Source organism: Ambystoma mexicanum, chromosome 6q (assembly GCF_040938575.1).
Source record: "Ambystoma mexicanum isolate Mex_15411 chromosome 6q, UKY_AmexF1_1, whole genome shotgun sequence".
NCBI lineage: Eukaryota > Metazoa > Chordata > Amphibia > Caudata > Ambystomatidae > Ambystoma > Ambystoma mexicanum.
Genome location: NC_090937.1, coordinates 1,495,121,110 through 1,495,134,018, shown reverse-complemented (window position 1 = coordinate 1,495,134,018; position 12,909 = coordinate 1,495,121,110).

Genomic DNA, 12,909 nt, shown 5'->3' with positions numbered 1-12,909 from the left:
AGCATGAACTATCAGTTCTGTACCAGGTTCTTCATTGGTGCAGATAAAAGTCTCTTGCCTTCAAGGCCTGATGCTCTTAACAAACACATACAAAGTTCTTGTTCAATGAACACAAGAACACTTCGGGTGACGGCTTCACCTCTGGGTCTCCCTCTTCTGTGCGTTGACCCTTCAAAACACTTTTGGTGAAGGTTTCACCCCTGGATCTCCCTTGTCCGGGTTGGTTCCCAAATGACAATGGGGATACTTTCCTTCCCCTTGTCTTTCAATACTTTGTGCTTCTCAAATCTTAATTTCTTTGTCAAAAGTTCCCTTTGGATTGCACTCAAGGGGAGGATTTGTCACCACTGGGTCCCCCTCGAATATTCGTCTCTGTTCTCAGCCTCCCTCTTCCGGGTTTACTATGGCTTTGCACAAAGACAGTTCATCTTTTAACTTTCAGCATTCTTAATGTATTTTCAAACAATTCTCGTGGACATCTCTTTACCGGGTTCACTTTTGTCAACACACTTTTTCTCAAGACTTTAGACTTTGCTCATCTCGATTGGCATCCCCCTACCGGGTTCACTCTTGGCACTTTTACCACATACTGTTCCTGCGCTCATTTCAGAAAATGGAATTCACTTCCCTTAACTTTCACCATGTGGGATTCACTTCCCTTAACTTTCACATTCATCTGACAGTCAGAGACTTTCAACAGTGCAGAGACTTTTACAAGACCCCTGTATGACCACTTGGATCGTTCTTTGCCTCTTCCCAAGGCCTGTGAAGAGCAAAAACTGGAAGATAGTCATGCCCAACATTTTTTTGAACCCCCTGAATAAGGATAGGACAGGATCCATGTCGGCTAAATCTGTAGATAAGTCTGAAACCTCTCATTTAAAACAATGCCTATTCTGTGGAGAGTGGGGCCATACTATGGAAATTTGACCTGCAAATGTAGGAGAAGAGTTAATGGATAGCCTAGCGAGAGAAAAAGAAAAAGAACTCCTAAACCCATCTCATTCGTAAAAACTGAACAATCAGACAAGGGTGAAACGTCCCAACCATAATAATCTTAGGATATGCGAGGGAACAATCAACCCAGGTTCTATGCTCTAAGGCTTGGACCAGCAATCTGGATGTTCCACAAGAATGTTTCTTAGTGAAACACCCCTGTCCAACCAGCATAGGGGAAAGGCATGTGAGAAACCTGAGGGTATTCTCCCATATAAGCCTTGGTAATCCCTTATTCAGTTGGCCAAGACAAGGCCATCCCTGTTGGAACCAGTTCCTGGGGGTGGACTAATTGGGGAGGATCACCTGTGTAGGGGAGCCAGGGATTATGTTCAGGGCAATATCCCAGGTGAGATGCGGTACTAAACTGTGGAAGAAGAAGAGGACGAAGTCGCTGAGATCTTCTTTGGCTACACCACCTCTACCTACATTCAATCCAAAGAAGCTCCCTTAACCAAATCTTACCACCCTGTGAAAATGTATTTTCTATAATATTGCCTGATAGTAAATATTGGCCTAAGCACATTTGCATCACACTGTAATATTGCATTGAATGAACCTGAAACAGGCTGACTGCGCCGCCATTCTGAGTTGTCCACCATTTTGATCGCCTCCTGCTTTTGGTTCCATGTTCAGGACTTGTGTTTTCGGCTTCAACAGAGCAAGATGAACTTTGTGCTGCTTTATGATGTTAACTTAGATAAGAATGTTGAAGCTCCTAAGGTGGATTGTTTATCCTGCACTGAAGAACCTTAAAGCTAAACAAAAGCTGTACTAATCAGTAATTTAGATGCCACCTGTCCCAACAGTGCCTTCTCTGTTCAAACAGTAAAGTAGAATAATGAATAGCTGAATGTGCTCTTCTGCAGAAACCCTTGTTTTCTCTCCTTGGAACTAGCGTTAAGCTCAAAGAACAAATGGTAGACAAATTTAAGCGAGTAAAATGAGGAATGTTACCTTGTGTCTTGTATTTGGAAAACATGTGAATTGTTTGATGGAAAACAGCAAACTATGCAATTATGTTTAAATATTAATTAGTTGTGTAGTTAGTTTATGAACCCTAGGTTATGTATTATGTGAAGAGGGGCTGGACGATGTGTGCAAGACTGTGAAGAATTTGTATAAATATGTTTACTTTTGGAATGTTCAGTAGTCTCTCATCTCACGGTGTCTGCTTGCACACATGGTGGGGTGTTGAGAACCAAGTAGCCACTTGCAAATAAATACAATTGTAACTTTGACCTTGTGACTGGTGTATTTCTATTATGTGGTAGTAAGCCATGATATTTTTAATATTTCAACCCTAACAACGCTGGTAAACCAGCTAAGAACCTTGTTACCCTCAGAAACCACAACTCCCTGAATCCCTGCTACCCTGTCTTCTACGAGGATATTCCCAATCATAATCCCTACCAATCCTGTCTCTCTGACTATTATTCCCTGCATCCCCAACCAATATAATTAACAGTTCTTTGCTTATTCAAAGTTCAAATAGCCACTTGCTACTTTTCGTTCAACACAGTTCCGTTTCATATCCGTTCTCACATCGACTCACCGGCTGTTATGAACCGCTTGGCTGTCTTTCCCCTTAGAGTCAAGGTTGGCACCACTGAGACAATCGTCTCTCCCCTGCTTGGCAATTAGCAGAGAAGGGTCTTGTGTACGGTGACATCTGTTGCAACACACATTGGCTATTGTTCGCAAAGTACTTATTTGCTCTGCAGAGGCTTCAGGAGCCGTGGTCGGAAAGGGCAAAGTCGGCTCTCCCTTTGTCATCCTCTCAGTCTGCACCATTTTTCTCCTCCTCTTGAACTGCCATGCTGAGTTTGCTCTTATGTTGTGCCATCTGCCTTGCTCGTCTGGTGCTTTCATACTCTACCTTTTATCCTAGTGGGCAAAGGAAAGGGCTGTCAGATGTGTGTGTGATTCAGGTTAATTGCCTGACCCATGGGTTGGGACATGTCAGGTAAACATGTTTAACATCAGTCAATTTTTTTGTCACCGTGTAAAGAGGTTTTTGTGTTGGAAAAGGGGGGTGGTAGAGTTTCCTACTGGGTTGGAAGGGAAAATAGTGTTATATGGAATTCCAGCGCTCTTGGTAGGGTTTTTATGAAGCAAAAGGGAATGACCAGTATTATTATTATGAAATAAACAAGGAGATTGAGGGAATGGTAGTGTTTTATCTGAGCCGGTTGGGAATGTATGGAATAATAACCAGAGGGATGGTATTGGTAGGGCTTATGATTGGGAATATCCGAGTAGAAGACAGGATAACAGGGATTCTTAGAGTTGTGTTTTTTTAGGGTAACAAGGTTCTTAGCTGGTTTACCAGAGTTGTTAGGGTGGTAGGAGTTGGTTAAGGGAGCTTCCTTGGGTGGAAGTGGTAGAGGTGGGGTAGCCGAAGAATATCACAGGGACTTCGTCCTCTTCTTCTTCCGCTGAGTATTACCGTGTCTCACATGGAGTATTTTCCTGAACATAACTCTGGGTTCCCCTACACAGGTTTTCCTCCCCCATTAGTCCACCCCCAGGAACTGCATCCTACAGCGATGGCTGTATCCTGGCCACCTTAATAAGGGATTCCCCAGGCTTATCTGGGAGAATACCCTCAAGTTTTTCACACTGCCCTCACAATGAGATCACAGAGGAGGCCCAGCCCCAGGTTCTTGTCCTCTTATTTGGCACACTACACTCGGCGGACCAGAATACACTATCACCATCCATATTGGACTTCACACATGAGCAATATCAATTGAAATGTGGCAGTTTTGATCATAAGTAGGCATAACTTTTATTTAGAGTATACCCTGTCCCCAGCATGGGCGACTTATGATTATCATAGTTTTTGGTACTGAGGAGCATATGTTAAATGCTACCTCTGTGCCCCAGGAACTTGGCTGTCTCTGTAGCTTTCAAGTGGGAATCTTGCAACCTTCGAACCTGCTCTGTGCCATGAGCAGAGAGGGTCCCACGAAATCAGCCTACCAATGCGGCAGGGAAAGAGTGCACTATGCTTTTGACATGGAGTAGATGGCAAATGGGGAATCTGGGTAGCAGAATAGCCCTTTCTGAACCAGAATTGCCCTCAGCATTCCATATGTTAGCAAACTTTTTTTTAAAAGCCAGGGCTTTGCACCTTTGACAGAGGGCCATTCCTCACAGCCGTGAGGCAAAGAATTGATCTAGTGCATGTTTCAGTTGTGCAGTTTACATGGTACCTACTGGAGCTAACAATGCTCGGATCAACATCATAAAGAATTTTGCAATGTGGAAGGATGGAGCAGTCTCAACTCTGTACTATGTTAACTCCTGACAAATAGCAGCGGATTTTGCTTCTTGCAAAATATGAAATCATTAAAACAACTTGTTTTTGCAGTTTATTACTGTGTGCAGAGTTGTCTTCCCTACGGTTCCTAATATAGCCTCAAACAAATTATGGACCAACACACAGTAACTCTGTCTATTCTCTATCACATTTCCTCAGGTAATATTGGGGAAAACGGTTGGCCCTATTTCCTGAGCAGGAGAATAGATGCAAAGCAAATTTGCAAAACATGTTCGCACTAGAGCAAGTCTTAAGTAAACTGGTCCCAAAATTCTTTATTGAGTTCTCATTTTGTTGACCTCGGAATTCCAAAAACAGAACAATATTGAGTTAACAGTAAGTCGTAATTATTGTCATGTATTTTTCATCGGATGTGAACAACGTTATAATCAGTATCATTTAAATGAAGGAGCAGTTCTATTATTTTAGCACTCTAATAAAATGAAAATGCAGTGATTAATAATCCCTTGCTGTGCTCAAAGACCTAATGTGCTGAATAAAATGTTCATGATTGTAAATGTTTTAATGGCTATTTATATTGACGAAAAACAAAAACAAAAAAACAAACTTGCAACAGTTACTGCTGCTATATTACATGTTTGACTGCGCTAATGTAAACAGACCATAAATTTGAGCCATTTCTAAAATAGAAGTGATTTGCATATTATTGTTTCGGTAAAATTGTAACACAAAATTCAAGAACAAATACAGGTTATAATGCAGTATCGCAGCATCTCCATCTTCGCACGTTACATAACATGGGAATGCATCGGAATATTAATCATATACTAAACTATGGCCCTTAATTAAAGAGAGTTTTCCAATGGGGTTTTGTCAGTATAAAATGCTCCTGTAAATGATGCCTTATAACTTAGAACAGGTGGAAATGATCATTGATTCTGTAGCCTGTTCCATTCAACATCTCACCTGCAGGGAAAATACGAGCTCCACATGTACATATATAAGTCAGTGGGCCTGATTTACAAACGCATTTTATAATTGTGCAAACCCATTTGAAAACGCTTTGTAAATATAGCCCAGTAACCTTTCATCATGGAGGTGCAATGACATCTAGAAATATTGCATTGCATTGGTTTGTGTTGTATCCTTCCAGGTGTTGACAGGATGAGCGTTCCATAGGAACAGTTGCGATAGAGACTCATAGGACCTCATTACAAGTCGGGCGGTCCAGAAATAACAGTGGCGGTAAACCCGCTGCCACTGTTAATTCTGGACCGTCCGATCCCGACTCCTGCAGGCGGGAGGTGATGTTCCCGCCAGGTCTGACCAGGCGGGTTTAACACCGCCTGCCTGCAGGTGGACGTGGAAACACCCGCACCATCACGAGACGGTGCCGGTGTTTCCACTTCCCCATTCCCATTGAGTCCAATGGGAATGGGGATTTACCGAATTTCGTCTCCGGAATTCCCGGGACACCAGGGTCGTACTGCCCTGGTATTTCCGGGAGTCACGAAGGCGGAATGGTAATATGAGTCCGGCGGTAACAAGGCGGTTTTACCACCTCGGGGCCTGGGTTATAGCTGGTCTCATAATGAGGCCCAATAGAGTTTTTATAAAGAACTAGAGGGCCAACATTCCATCTGAAACTGTGTTCGCCCATAGTGCCAGCCTGGTGTACAAAATATGTCACTTTCCATTGCAGTCTATGGCATCTTTGCTCCCAAGAAGTAGGGAATGTTGGCTATCTAATGCTTTATTAGAACAATGTGTAGAGTCCTGAAAAGAGATGATATGGGTGACTGATACATTTTACACCAGTTTAGATAAGCACTTTAAAAAAAGCTAAAACATGCACTTGCCCAGTCAATCAGTCTGGCACGTGTCATGTTAACGTTTTGTGTAGTGTTCAGGTGGGTTATTATTGTTCTACAGTAGATACATGTGTGGTTTCAGGTTTGTTTCTTAATATTCATGTCTGTTTGGTTGAATGACCCATATATGTTTGGATGTAATTATAGTTGTGTTGCAAATATGGAGCGCCAAGGGACCATGCAGGGTGGCAGTGTGCTGTATAAGAACCTTTAACATAACATAACATAAAATAACATAATATAAAATAAACACAAAATAGGCCCTGGCAGCATTGTTTCTTACTGTATACTGGCACGGAGGCTGCTTATGGATTCAATGGCAACTCAAAAAAGTGTTACTGCTCCACCTGACCTTTTGTTCAATGGGTACTGTGTTTGATCATCATTCACACTTGTATTAGATGCAGCCTCATTTGAGCTGCTGAAGGGCTGCTGTAATTTCGTTGAAATCCATTTGATTTAGAAGATTCCTGGCTGGTTGATGAGTATATGCCAGAAGCTCTCTTTTCTAGCCTATCCCATGTCTAGCCTGTCCGTAATGCAGAAGAATGGTCATATGATATAGCTGAATAGAGCCACCTACTACCTATGGATAATGAAGGTAATATTCTCGTCATTCGTGTTCGTACTGTTTTTTAGCATGGGGGATGTTGCATTCTCTGCCTGTCACTGTCAGAGTGATTGCATGATTGCATAGATTCCGAGTATAATATCCCTTGTTCTGGTGGGCACTTTCTGTTCTCGTACTGCTTAAAAGCAATAGCTTTTGTCTTGAAATGTGGGTCAAAAAAGAAATTAATTTTTCATTTTGCAAATGTGTGGATACACACACAAACACAGGCACACTCAACACCCACACACAGGATCAGAGACAGATGAATACATCATCCATATGTTCTGCCCTTTCCCCAGCTCAATACAGCACAGGTGAGAAACGTTAACCACTATGACAACTGTGCTCTCCTTGTGGAAGGCTGGTACAGCAAGAGATGGGCATGATCTAAGCTGAAGATGGCACGAGTAACCAAACAGTGTGACAATACATGCGCATGCATTAGACACAAAGCAAATGTTCACTCAACATTAAGAACGTGGAGACTTGGTAACATATGCACTTATACATGAAGAATATTAACATAGCATGCATAAGAAATGAAAAATACTAAGATAAGCAATGTATAAACAATGTATAAACTGAATGCAACATGAACATGACGTGAATGTAGCTCACTAATATAGAAACACAACAGTAATGGGCAGCCATCTTTTCCAAAAAGGATTAAACGAAGGGCCTCAAGTTTGCACCATAACTCAAACTGCTGAAATCACAAAAATACAGACCTGTGCACAGCTCAGGCAGGAGCTGGCAAACCACTGCAAAGGTTAGCACAAATTAAGAGCCGGTCAGAACATAGCAGTGAAAGAACTAGATAACAATTCCCAGGACGCAATACACATATTAAAGTTGAATAAGACCACAACCAGTCTTTGTAAGACAGCTGCAAGACAACTATTAGCCAAATAACTCCACACATAATTCACGCGTGACCCCAGTGGCTAGAGAAAACGTAACACTTGCATCATTATTAGCTAAGTTCACAAACAATGAAGGGTGAAATAAGTCAAAACATGGGCCATCACTTGTGACCCAAAATTGGAGAACACTGTCTGATTATGAGCAATGAACACAGATAGGACACCTGCCTTACTCCTTACGCGTAACCCCAGAGACAAGGCTCTGAACATGGCCAAATACAAAGAGATCACAAAGACGCCAACAAATGGAAATCACTAATGTTACACCACCTATGAAATATGGTGCCAGAAAATGACATATTGTAGTGATGATGTCTTCTTACCTTTATCAGTTTAAAGGTGGTTGCATATGTATATGTAGTCACCACTATTAACCAATCCCTGTACCCCATAGGTTTTGGTAACTAAGATTACTGTATGATGTCAGCTATGACAAATGTTGAATATTGAAACCATTATTTTTGATAAGCATGTCAAGTGTGCCAAGAACTCAATGCTTGTATGTTGTCCCTGCTTCATTTTGATGATGATAAAGTTGGGGTTTGACTTGCACTGTGTCTATTTCTATTATTGAGTCTGGTTTGAACTGGCTCCAGAACCTCCTGGGTAATTTGAGACTTCATAGGCCGCTTTAACAGATTGTAGCCGAGATGATGGTTTGCTAGGATTTGGCAGATTGTTGCGGGGTCCCCGCTGTGGCTCGAAGACCATTGAGGTGGCATGTGGAGAGTGAGATTACATGTCATAGAGAAAGTTCATGGCCAGTCCCTTCAGGGTGCCCCACAGGGCAGAGGACAGCTGGCTGCTAGGGGAGACTCAACACTGTAGACATTCAGCAGATCCATGTATGTAAAAATGACATATGTCTGCGAAAAAAGGGGGTGGGGATTGTTTGTATATCAGGGGATTGAGATGAAATGAAGAGATGAATGATAAAAGAGATAGCTTCTGACAAGGTTCAGGAAAGATCACGCGGTAAACATTATTATGGGGTAGTAAGAAGAACAGATAAAATCCCTCACCAGGAGTTAAGGAGACAGCCGTAGTGTATTTATTTGTGTAGTAATTGCTGGTGCCAGCCTTATGTTGTAAGATAGTTTAGGATTAGTAAAAAGTGGACTTTTGTGTATATTGGTATATATTGTGAAGGATGTGAAGTTGTGGTGGTGACTGAGGAGGATGGTCTGTTGTGAGAGCGGCAAGGTGGGGCTGCTCAGAGAATGTATGATAGTTTGGAGGGAACAACGAGGTGGGGCTGTTTGGATCGTGAGTGGTGTTGTTGTGCAGCCACTCTGAAGCATTGGGTGATGCAGGAGGCATATCAAGATAGAGATGCAAAAGTATTAAGTGCAAGAGAAGTATTGTTGAGGAATGGTGTGAAAGGGAGGTAAAGAGGGTGAGTGAAAATTCAAATAAAATCTGGCAAGTATTGGTAAATTACACGATTCTGTATTATCATGAGAGATACTCCCATTATCCACCTGCGCAAAGTATTACCCTGGTATAAGGACACAATAATTAATATGTTTTGCCCTCGCCGCAGGAAAGCACTTACTAAAAGTACTGCAACACATGTGCACTTATTCACATGCTGTGTATAAAGGGAAACAGTTACAGAATCGACTAGCCATTCTGGAACTGTGAAAAATGTATGGGGAAAAGATAGAGGCACCACCCGTGGTAGAATGGATGCTTAATCAGCATGATGAAGGAGGCACAGCACCCATGGTTCCTACTCCTCCACCCCAGAGCAGTGACCGGTCTTCAGAAGCACAGGGATTATATCCCTTGCAAGCATTAAAAAGAAGTGGCAGGGTATATTAATCCCATATATGCACCCCCACGCATAGTAGTAAAGACATTATAAATAGAGTAAAAATAAGTAAGCAAAGGCTAGTGTCCACGCCCGTAGAATATGAGCAGCAAATTACAAGCAAAACTAATAGAAGCCCGGGAGGAGGTCCAAAGAGAAAGAGGCAGGCAGGGCAACAGGGATGAAATGGTCATTGTATCGAATTAATGGATAGGATGACAGATAATGCTCTAATTGGAGGGAAAGGGCATGGATGATTTTAAAGAAAGAGAAAGGGAAGTTAGAGAAAGGCTGGAGCACAAAGAAGAGAAAAGAAAGGAATGAGGAAGAACGGGAGAGAAAGAAATCAAGAGGCAGACACAACAAGGGAGAAGAGGCAGGAAGATGAATGCAAAAATGAAAAACAAAGAAGTGAGGAAAGGCAAAAAGAAATGAGAGGAAGAAAGGGAAAATGAGAGACGAGATGCAGAGATAACTGGGAAAGTAATGAAAAGAAGTTGATGAAATTAGTAGGGGGCATACAATCCAAGAAAGAGTGAGAGTCAGGAAACAAGAACGAAGCGAAAGATAGAGGTGCTTAGAGTGATGCTGTGACAGAGTGGATGAAATTCTTATAACGCATACTATTGTAGATGAAAGGGAGGAAGGGGTTATATGAAAGAGGCTTGGCAATCTGTACAGGAGCAGGAGGGATAGCACCAGCAGCATGAAGGGGAGTACATGAGGGTCTGTGCAAGATGGAGGAAGGGATATATTAGAGGAGGTGATGAGTGGAACGTATAGGACGTGTCACTTTGGGAGACTAGATTTTGAAGACAAATAAGACAATGAAGGCAATGATAGTGATAACACTGTGTTAGAGGATGAAGAAAGGGAGGAAAGCGGAGTGGAGGATGCTTCTACACACATGGGGGTAGGGAAAGAGATAGTGTAGTTAGCATGGGAAGGTTGAGGAGGCCAGAGTTTGTTGAATATCCCAGACACTCAATAAATGCGATCAAACATTTTAGAGGAGAGACAGCTGTATGTGAATAAACGGAGACATTTACCTGGCGGGAAGATAATTTGTATGACAGATGCAGTGACAAAGACAAAGGGTGTGACTGTACTCAGACAGGGCAATAGGTTTGCACAATTGCCCTATTGGAGAAAAGGGTAGGACTGATGCAATACACCCGTGGCCACAAATTGAAAAAATAATTGAATTTGTAAATTGCCATTACACACATCCTTTATATCAAGGTTTCTATGTATAGGCTGTGTATTACACAGCCACGATCGTGGCTGTGTAGTTATGGTTAAGTTGCCTGTCCCATAGGAAGAGCACTATTTGGGTGGCTTATAACTTTGCTCTCACTGGACGAATCCTCACCAAACTTTGCAAAAGAAAAGTATATAGCCCACTCTGACTTATTATGCATTTGGTGAGGTTTGGTCCAGGTAGGGCAAAGTTATATAGTTTTTTCCCATAGACTGAATGGGGAAAAACATTTGCTCACGCCTACAGCCCAAACTACTGGACGGATTTCCGCACCAGGAGCAGCGGCTTTGTCCAGAAAGCATGCGTTTGTAAATTTGGTGAAAATCCATCCAGTAGTTTTTTTTAAAATGACCAAAAAGTAGGTTACAAAAAATGTGTGATGTCTATGTCTGCTCCGCGGACACACTTCCCTGTTCGCTTCGCGGACAGGACACCTATTTGCTAATCGGCTTGTGCCATGTCTGCAGACACACAACGTGTTCGCTGATTGGCTAGAATGAAACGTGAGGTGCGTCATATTGTTTTTATGCTCTCACCCTTTTGGATCCACGGACATCCGCAGACAGCACGGCGATGAACCGGGGAGAAATACAACTTTGGCAAGTGTGTTGGTGTGTAAGAGTGCTTGGGGAGGGTGAGGGAGTAAGAGATGGGTCAAAAGCTGTATTTGTTTAGGTGGCAGGCACCCCTGATGTGTCCTTCATGTCCGCGGTCACCGCGGCTGTCCGCGGACATAAAAAATGCATGCAGTGGCCCATATTCCCATTTAAAATGTTTATTTCTATGGGTGTGATCTATGGCCAAAGTTTGCTCAGTTTCTGCGTTTGTTTCTTAAATCATTGGGTCTGTGGGGAAAAAAAATCCATGTTGGATTAAAAAAAAACTTTTTTGCTATGGTACAGTACATTTCTTTCTTTGTTTTCAGTGTTTACTTCTTGTTTCTGGCTAATGTTCTATCTGTTGGCTTGTTGCAGATTGTTAGATACCTGTTGTTGAATTTTAACTGGTAATCGTTTTTTATTTATATTCTCAAGTTGCTGATCTATCTCTTGGGTTGTTGCAGATTCTTGGGGCAGTTAGATACATGTTGGCATATTCTAACTGTTTATTTCTTGTTATATTTTAGTGGTATTGATTTATTTGTTTGGTTGTTGCAAAATCTCGGGGCAGTCAGATACCTGTTGGCGTATTGTAACTGTTTATAGTTTTCTAATTGAAGTTTTGTTAATGATTATGCACAGATTAGTTATTATATTTTGGTTTTAAGAAAATAAAATAAGCATTTATAAGATTTGCTGGTAATCCCTGCTTTAGAGTAATGGTACTATCATTACATTCAAACCATTCACAATTCTTTTTTATATGTGCAGTTTAGTGACCTGCATTGGTTGTGGCTCTTGTGTTGTATATTATACCTATTGTTGTGAAGGTATTCTTACCAAGTGATATATGACTATGTGTGAATCCTGTCAGCTTGCAGTTGTTTTTGGTAGCATCGGCATTGTAACATAAAAGCATTAGTATTATGTATTTACTATGTGTTTGTATTGGTAAGGTGGAGCGATTATCTGAATTACAGGTAGTACAAAATCAGCCATGGTTTGCATTTTGTAAAAGTTGTTAAAATGGAACGGATTCACAGTTAGGTATGGATACATACACAAAGCGTTCATTAGGGATTTGTTCCTGTGCCACATTGTTGCAGAGAGTGCATGTATGTTTCCACATGTATGAAATCTGGAAGAATTTATATATTGGTATGTTTTTGTTTTCCAGCACTTGTAATAAGTACATTAGAAATTCTTGTGGATCTTCTTGTGAGTTTATAGTGAATTTCACCATTCCAGCACAGTAGTCCAATTATTGTCTTATTCCATTAACACTGAATCTGTTGTCAGGATTGTTGCTTGCATTTCTATGAAGGACTAACATTTGCAAACAAACTTGGTCTGTATTGTGTAGGTAAATGTTGTCAACAATTGGTGGCAATTGGAATAGAATATGTATTGCTACATTTGCGTGTCAATTTACACCAGTTATATTTGAAAATAATTTAAATGGACCAGATAGTTCTGTGTCCAAGTCATTTTTTCGGAGTGTGTGTTGCTTCTTTGAAGAAGTTCCTGAGTTACTTTGAGTAGTAGAT